The 9,049-nt window shown below is 39.4% G+C and overlaps 1 protein-coding gene and 1 pseudogene across 2 annotated transcripts in view; both read left to right on the top strand.

Moving 5' to 3' along the window:
• ST8SIA1 (ST8 alpha-N-acetyl-neuraminide alpha-2,8-sialyltransferase 1) overlaps window positions 1-9,049 on the top strand; it is a 182,936-nt gene that overhangs the window by 86,726 nt on the left and 87,161 nt on the right. The gene's annotated exons all lie outside the window — the stretch shown is intronic.
• The window catches only part of LOC102482275 (small ubiquitin-related modifier 1 pseudogene), a 7,250-nt pseudogene continuing 3,540 nt past the window's right edge, over window positions 5,340-9,049 (top strand).

The raw sequence follows: 9,049 nt of genomic DNA on the forward strand, positions 1-9,049 counted from the left end.
GAGGAGAATGGAGGAGAAGGGATTGCGGCGTGACCATCCCCCCTGGGGGGTGATTTCTCGCTTTCTGTCTCTATGTCTCTCTCTGTCTGTCTGGCGAGCGCACGTGCCCTACAGTGAAAATCTCTCAAAAAAAAAAATGCTTATATGAAGGGTGGAAATGGGAAATATCTATAGAGGTAGGGTTGAGGGGAATATGAAGAGAAAGATGAGCGGAAATGGGAAATATCTATAGAGGTAGGTTTGAGGGTAATATGAAGAGAAAGATGAGCAAAAATGACTCCAAGGTTCCTGGACTGTGTTGCTGAGAAATTAGTGATCCATTCAAAATAAAATTAATAGTAGGGGCAGCATGTGGCATGGTGATTAGGGTGCTGGACTCTCACAAGGCTGACCATAGTTCTAGTCCCAGACCTGATGGCTTGACAAGCATGCTGGGTGCTTGTGTGTGTGTGCCCAAAATTCCAAGAGGAGACTAGAGGAGAAGGGATTGCAGTAAGGTCATCCTACTTGTGGGGGAGGTGATTTCTCACTTTCCCTTTCTCTGTCTCTCTCCTCTCTCCAACAAGTGTACATGCCCTATGGCAAAAATATAAGCAATAAATAAATAAATAATAAAAGTAATAATTATCGATTACTAACCTGTGTGGGACATAACTCATTTAATGCTCACATTACCGCATGGAGTGGGTATTATCGAAACAAATGAGAAGACTAAGGCACTAGGGTTAAATAAGTTGCCAGTGGTCATTGAGGCAACAAGAAGGCCAGGGGTCAGATGCAGGCAGAGAGAGGCTGGGGGCCCCATTCTCTGCTGTGCTGTGAAGAATGATCAGCCTTTACCTTGGCATGTGCCTGCCCTTCATAGTTCCTCTCCTTCCAACCCTGTGAAAACATCCCAACAGTTTTGAGCATGTTTGAAACGCTGCCAGCCTCTGGTTTAGAGATAAGCAGATCTTTGTTACTGCTTTGGCATTCATGAGAGAGAAACAACATTCGTAACAAATTTCAGTGAACTGGTAGTTGATTATGATACGTTTAATAAATTTGTTGAATGGGCACATGTGCTGTTGCTATATGGGATTGTATCCAGAATAAGAGATCATGTGTGAAACATACAAAATACTGAAGGGTTCTTTTTTAAATAATGGATTGGGTAAGAAATGTTAATAGGCAAATCAAACCTAATACATAAATATTTACAGTATTGAATTTCCAGAGAAGCATTCTGTGTAGAAGGCACAATAATACTGAATTTATCCTTTTAAATCACGGTTTTATTAGTAGAACAGGGAATACAAAATTAGCAGCAGCTTTCTGGACATTTGTTTGCATGCAACTGAAGAATGGTTAAACATCTTTGAATGACAGAGACCAGCACATATTCTATTATTAATGTGTGTAAATATATAGCCTCAAAGAAAGTTTTGGGACTTTTCTTTTTTTTTTTTTTTTTTTAGAGGTTTTTGCTATAGGGTGTGTGCGCTGGCCAGAAAGACAGAGACAGAGACAGAAAGCGAGAAATCACCCCCCAGGGGGATGGCCACGCTGCAATCCCTTCTCCATTCTTCTCTCGGGATCTTGGGCATGCATGCACACATGCCCGGCGTGAGTTTAAGCCCCTGGGTCTGAGACTCGAACCACAGTCGGCTACATGGGAGTTCAGCGACATAGCCATGACACTAACTGCTAGTCCCAGTTTGGGGACATTTTAAAGGGTTTAATAATTAAATATCTATAATGAGAACCATTTTTCTCTGAAATAATTATTAGACATTTTTTATCATAAAAATGCTTATGCATGCAAAGTTAGAAAACAGCTGAAATGTAAATTTAAGCTTCTGAGAGGTTAGTTAAATGACTGGAAAAGCAAATACATGTAAGCTTCCTTACTGAGAAGGAGCAGAGCTGCTTTTTGATTTAGCGGTTCCTTGTTTAGCTGGACGCCATGCTTGCTAGGAATTCACTTGTGGGAAGTGGCCAATCCCTTGAAGTAATCAAGTGACGACTGGGGTACAGAGATAAAGAGATGGGCATCTGAAGAATGTTGGTGGAGGGTTGAGAGCGTAACTGATGCACTGGTTATAAGGTAATTAGGTCCTTGAGCAGGGCAGTGCAATTAAATATGTCAAGGGGGCATAGTTAGATGGGTGGCTGCATGGTGTAATTACATTCATAAGAGGGGGGCCGTAATTAGATGTGAGGCAGGGGGGTTATTTAGATGCCTAAGTTGAGGGTATAATTAACAAATGGGCAAGAAATTATATGATGTGGGTGGGTGAAACATAACTATATGTGGGTGTCCATGAGGATATGTGGGTGAGGGAAATGAATGGGTCGGAGTGCAATGAGATATGTGAGTTGATGCTCTAGGAAGGAATAAAAAACATGATTTTTTTTTTTTTTATCAAGAAGGGCAAACATGTGTTTTGACATAGGGACTAATAGCAGGTGACATATTGTGAGAACCTTTCGGGCCACTCTGAAAGCCTGCAAAGCAAAATCCCTGCTTTTCCAATACGATTTGAGACCCATATCTAAGACTGACTTTGATTCTTCTTCACAATGGCACTTAGTGTTCTCAATACTGAATGGATGGATAAGTTTTCTAGCTTTAAAAGACAACTACATGACAAAGATGTGCCTAACCTATCAAAGAGAAGAGTATGAGGGGAAGAGTAGGGCCTATACACAAATAACAACGAAAAACACCACCACCACACCACCATCAACAAAAACTCTCAAGAAACCAAAAAAAATTTATTCTTGTACTTTCAAAAGTGAAAATAAACAGCCACTCTGTTTTAGATAAAAGAGTTTCACATAAAGTTACATGTGCAGCAAAATCAACAGAACTGAGCTAAGGAAGCCTAATTATTTTCAAGTTCGAAAGAAATTTTTGTTCAGAGATAACCATGGCATCCTTCCAATATAGAAGTAACAGAGTTGGTGTAGACGACAGGTAGAACAGGAACTATGGAGCAGTAGAAGGAAGCTAGAGGAAGAAAAGTCAGGAGGAAGGTAGCTGGAACACTATGTGGTGCATCTGAGAAACTTCAATTGAAGCAACGAAATATGACACAGGTTATAATAATAGTTTTATATATCCTAATTAAATTTAAAACTTGGAGTCTTTTGTTGACATCCTCAACAGAAAGAGAACATTTGAAATATTTGTTGCTTAGATAATTCTTGAAATTAAAGGTATCTAATTGGCCAGTAGTCTGCTTAATCTGATTCAATTTATTACTTAATTCTCAGAACTTCCTGAGCCTCAGAGCTCCTCAAGTCTCCTCATAGTTTAGATCAGTGTTTTCTTTTTTCTTTTCTTTTTTTTTTTAAGAATTATTTTTAATTTATTTTATTTATTATTATTATTAGTTTTAAAACTTTCTATAGGGCATGTGTGCCCACCAGAGAGAGATATAGAGAGAGTGAGAAAGAAGGAAAGTGAGAAAGCAAGCTGCCGGGTCCAGGACTTGAATCAGGGTTGGCCCTGTGGGAGTCCAGCGACTTAACCACCATGCCATCTGATGACTCCAGATCAATTTTGACAGATCTTTATTATTAATATTCTAATGGGTTGCTTTTGAGATTCCAAACTTTTTTTGATTCCTTGTGCTCCCAAGACACCTGGATTTAGGGTTATTTATTTATATAACTTGGCAATAGGGACATTCAGTTTGTTCCTAATCTCTGGTCCTGCCCTTTAGTGGTTCTATAAAAGATATTTTATTCTTAGATTTGATTGCCACATCAATGCATAATGCTGATTTTTAAAATTGTAGATACCCCTCAAAGGCCACCTTTTCCTCAGACTGTTATGACTTAATTTGTAATCAAAAGTGCTTTTAATAAAACATTGTGTGTTCCTGGGAAAACTGTTATTACAGCCTTGTTTAATTCATTTTTTTACCTCCCAAGTGGTTTACATTCTCCTTTTTCTCCATATGTTTCCTACTCTGTTCTTTCCCTCTAGGGCTAGCTCAAATTTTAAAGCAATTGATGACTTATGATTCGTTGCTTATAGAGGTAGTGTAGTTATCATTTAAGACATTTAGTTGTGTCTATGGGATGAAGAGGAGTAGGCACAGGTCTGCTTGTGTCAGAGGTTGAGATCACACACTGGCCTGGCTTTGCTATTTGGGGTGGGGACTGGGGTGGGAGTGGAGTCCCAGCCCCCTGGCTCTTGTCATTGTGTGCTGATTAAACGTGGAGAAGAGGGAGAAGGAGAGGCATATGGCTTTAGACAGGACTCTGATAAATAATGGTTCATTCATTTAATTAAAAAAATCATTCTGGAATACACAGACACTATTTATATAAGGCATGAAAAACAGAGTTTAAACCCTTCAGATTTTATTAGCACATCCTTCCAGAAGTCATATCGTCAGCCAGGAATATTTTCATGGTTGGCATTTGTAGTCTGTTTCTGAAAAAGTCTTTTAGCCTGTAACAAATGTTTTCACCCTCATTCATAGCATAAAATCTCAAAGATTCTAATTTTGGTTTGTCTCCTTTTAAACCTTTCTAAGATTATCTAATAGATGAGAAATGTCTGCTTATGTCTCATAACTCAGATCTCAGCTGAAATATCATTTCATCAGAGAGATTTTCCTCAACCTTCCAGCCCTTTTCACTTTCCCATCCCATTTGTTAAATTCCATTTTTCCTGTTATAGTGTACACTCCACGAGTGGGGTACTTTCTGTTTTGTCCAGCATCACATGCCTAGCTTCCTGGCTCATAATAGGTGCCCAACAAGTAGTCATTGATTGAAAAGGAAACTTAGTATTGGCATTATTTAGGAAAAGGCTCTGTGGGGCCAACAGGTGGCCTGATGGTTGAAGTGCTGGACTCCCACATGGTCAACTGTGATTTGAATCTCAGAGCCAGGGGCTTAAAACTCATGTGGGGTGTGTGTACACGGGCCCAAAATCCGGGAGGAGAAGGGATTGCGACGTGGCTATTCCCACTGGGGGTGAGTTCTCACTGAGTCTTTCTCTAAAGGATGAGTGCATGCACCCTAAGGCAAAAATCTCTAAAACAAAGAGTCTCTGTGATGCTTAGTGTGGAAGGATAAAGGATATCTCAGAATTGAGAATCCGAATGGCCCTTTAATCAATTCCTCCTTAGAGAGTGATGGGGCTTTAGGTTTGGAAATTTATGTATTCATTACAACATAAGGAAAGCCTCTTTAGGACAAGGTGCTGCTGAGAATTGACTAGAAGCTGGATGAGGCAGTAGTGGTGTTGTGCTAAAAAATTGTAACCCCTGAGCGAGCTTCTGCCTGTCCGAGGCAGCTGCTGTGTGGAGACCCCTCCCGGTGAAGCCACCACCACCATGTCTGACCAGAAGGGAAAAGCCTCAACTGAGGACTTGGGGGATAAGAAGGAAGGAGAATACATTAAACTCAGTCACTGGACAGGATAGCAGTGAGACTGACTTCAAAGTGAGAATGACAACACACCTCAAGAACTCAAAGAATCACACTGTCAAAGACAGGGAGTTCCAATGAACTCAGGTTTTTCTTTGAAGGTCAGAGAATTGCTGATAATCATACTCCAAAAGAACTGGGAATGGAAGAGGAAGATGTGATTGAAGTTTATCAGGAACAAATGGAGGAAGGGGTCATTCAATGGTTTAGATTTTCTTATTATTTTTTCTTTTCCCTCAATTCTTTTTTATTTTTAAAAATAGTTCTTTTGTAGTGTGCTGTTCAAAATGGAGTTGAAAACTGGCTCCCCATCTCTTTAAAACATCTGGGAATTTGAATCCTAGTGTTCATTATTTGTTATGGTTCGTTTCATTGCACAATGCCTCAGCTCCCTTCATAGTGCCCTCTCCTTTACAAAAGTCACATGTGTGCACAGAGAGGACACCTGTTTCAGGACTCTACATTTTCAGGCTTGTGGTGGTAGCTAAGATCAGCCAGTGCGAGTGTTCATAGTGACTTTCACACTGGCCTTGAAGTTTCAGCATGTGATTGCTTCGCTCCTGGACTATGACTTTCAGTAGGAGATGGAAGTTTTTCAGAGCACTGAACTGTGGAAAAATGACCTTTCCTTAACTTGAAGCTATTTTTAAAATCTGAGGGTCTGGACCAAAAGAAGAGGAATATTAGATCAGTGTCAAGATGACAGATATGGTGAGAGTTCACTAACTCCAAAGATGGCTTCACTGAAGAGAACACATGTTAAGATTTTAAAAAAATCTTGTCAGAAGATCCCAGAAAAGTTCTAATTTCCAATAGCAGTTAATAAAGTTATTCATGCAAAAGTGTATACAACAGAACACTGTTCTTTTTAATTTTATTTGTACTTTTTGGCCTGGGATATGGATTTTAAATGGACATTGTCTGTACCAGCTTCATTAAAATAAACAATATTTGTAAAAATCGTAAAAAAAAAAAGCTGGATAAAATACTTCTGATTACCTTAGCAATTTATTGAAGGAATTGAGCATCTGATCTGTGCCTAGTTTGGATATAGAAACTATGACACCTGCAGTGTCATAGCTGTACATTTTTAAGCTCACTGGTTGATAGAAGCAGTGGACTTAGCCTCAAAAAGACAATGAGAAAACACATACTTCATTCAAAATTTACCTAAATATTTGATCTTGCAAGTACCTCACACAAAATTAGGCTACCTATTACAGTGGTCTAGCAATTTAATTTCTCTGTAGGGAAGTTAATTTTGTTAGTGTGTAATAATGTACTAACATCATATATTTATATAGGACTTCAGGGTTTCCTGGTGACGTTAAGTACCTCATCTTATTTTAATTCTCACAATAATCTGGGAGATAGATGAGAGAGTTATTAATGCCTAATTTCCAATGGGGTCTTGTGAGGTTGAGGACCCTAGAAAATCAGAATAAAAATCCAGATGGTTAATAAAATACAGTCATTAGAAAGATGGTCATTAACAAAAGGAAGAGTTATAGGTGAATAAGTTGAACAAAGACCCGTAGGATCACTTAGCGAGTAGAAAAAAATATGAGCACATCACTAGAGTTATAATCTGTGTAATCTATTCTTTCATTTCGAGTAGTATTTTTTAAGGCTAGCAGGAGTGTTACAGTATACTATGTTCTCAGATCCAGAATATATGTATTTTTTAATGGATTCAAAGAGATAGATTTGAAAAGATAGCATGTGGGCTGGCCCATGGCCTGGTGGTTAAGGGAGCCAGATTCCCACATGACTGATGCTATGGTGTGGATCTTGGACCTGGTAGCTTGAGAAAATACTCCAGGCACATGTGCATTCATGCTCAAAATCCTGACAGGATACAAGAATGCAGGAGAAGGGATGGCAGCATGGCCATACTTTCTTTGGGGGATACTTTCTCTTCCTCCACCTCTTTTTCTTGTTTTAGGGAATGAATGTGTCTCCTGGCAAAATTTTAAAAAGAAAAAAGGCAGTGTGCAATGCCTTAATAGAACATTTCTTGTCAGCATCATACTGTTCATGTGGCAATGGATGACCAAAATGTCTTCCTATGGAGTTACCCGAAAAGGAGAATACCTTACTGTACATCACTCAGGAAAGCACTGACTACTGCCAAATTGAATGTGTTGTGTCTAAAATAGAATAATGAAAGCATTACCTCACTTAGCTAAACAAAAATCCAGAGCATTTTCACAGCTAAGTTTTTCCTCTCTTTAAAGCTTTGGTGTGTTATTATTGTTTGCTGATACATTATCAATGCCTGGAAATCTACACACAGGCACTTAACATGTTTATTTAAACAAAATGAAATTGTTTGTATAAAGGCTGGCAGTTAACAGACTGAAGAAAGAGAAGCACATATTATCAGGGGAAAAAAAAGGTTTATTTTTCCCATCCTTGACTTTTTGTTCAAGAGTTTGTGTTTGGTACACAGTTAACAGCACATGGATAAAATAAATGTTCTACTAATAAAATTCTTCTTCTTTTTTTTTTTTAATTAAGAGAGATTTTTCTTATGGGGTGCGTGCACTTGCCAGAGAGACAGAAAGCAAAAAATCACCCCCTCCCCCCAAGGGGATGGCCATGCTGCAATCCCTTCTCCATTCTCCTCTTGGGATTTTGGGTATGCACATACATGCATCTGATGTGAATTTCAAGTCTCTGGGTCTGGTACTCGAACCACTGTCAGGAATGTGGGAGTCCAGTGATATAACCATTATGCTATCTGCTGGTCCTAAATTCTCCATTGTTAATACAGAGTTAGATAAAACTAATTAACAAAATCCATAAGATCTAGGCATTTCATGGCTTGAACAAGTTAATGAACTCTTCTAGGAGGAAAGGAATGAAAAAGGGAGGGAGGTGAGTGGACCACCGTGCCAATGATTTGCTGAGATGCTTTATACCCATCATCTCACAGACTCTTATAGACCTCAGTGCACCGTTAGCCTCTTTCAAAGAGTGGAAGCAGGGTGCAGAGAAGTTTGACAGCCTGTACACAATCCTATAGTCCTAGGTTGGGAGTTAGGAGGTAATGTTTGTACTCAGGATTCTGTTGTTGCTGCTGTTTCTCAGATCTGCTTGCTCTGGGCCCAGACCTTGCCTAAAAACCTAGAATTGTCAGCTCAGAGACTCAAGATTCTTTCTCTCTCTCTGCCAGCCGGATGGTCACACTACAATCCCTTCTTTTCCATTCTCCTATCAGGATCTTGGGCATGCATATGCATGTGCCTGGCATGTTTTTCAAGTCACTGGGTCTGGGACTCGAACCTCAGAATCATCCATGTAGGATCCAACGCCTTAACTATCACATCACCAACTGGTCCTCTCTTTTTAAAAAAATTTGCTGGAGGGCACATACACTATCCAGGAAGAGATAAGGAGAGAAGGAGAGAGAGAGATAGGGGGAAAGAGAGGGAGAAAGCACCTCCTAAAGTGGTGTGCTTATATTACCATCCTTTCTTCATTTATTCTTTTGGGGACTGGGTCTCAAACTACATAGTCAGCCATGTGAGATCTGGCTTTCTTAACCACTAGACCACTAGACCACAGGACCAGTCCAAGATCTTCCCCAATTTTTTTTTTTTTTTTTTTTTTT

Source organism: Tupaia chinensis, unplaced genomic scaffold (assembly GCF_000334495.1).
Source record: "Tupaia chinensis unplaced genomic scaffold, TupChi_1.0 Scaffold000434_1, whole genome shotgun sequence".
In the NCBI taxonomy this organism is placed as follows: Eukaryota; Metazoa; Chordata; class Mammalia; order Scandentia; family Tupaiidae; genus Tupaia; species Tupaia belangeri.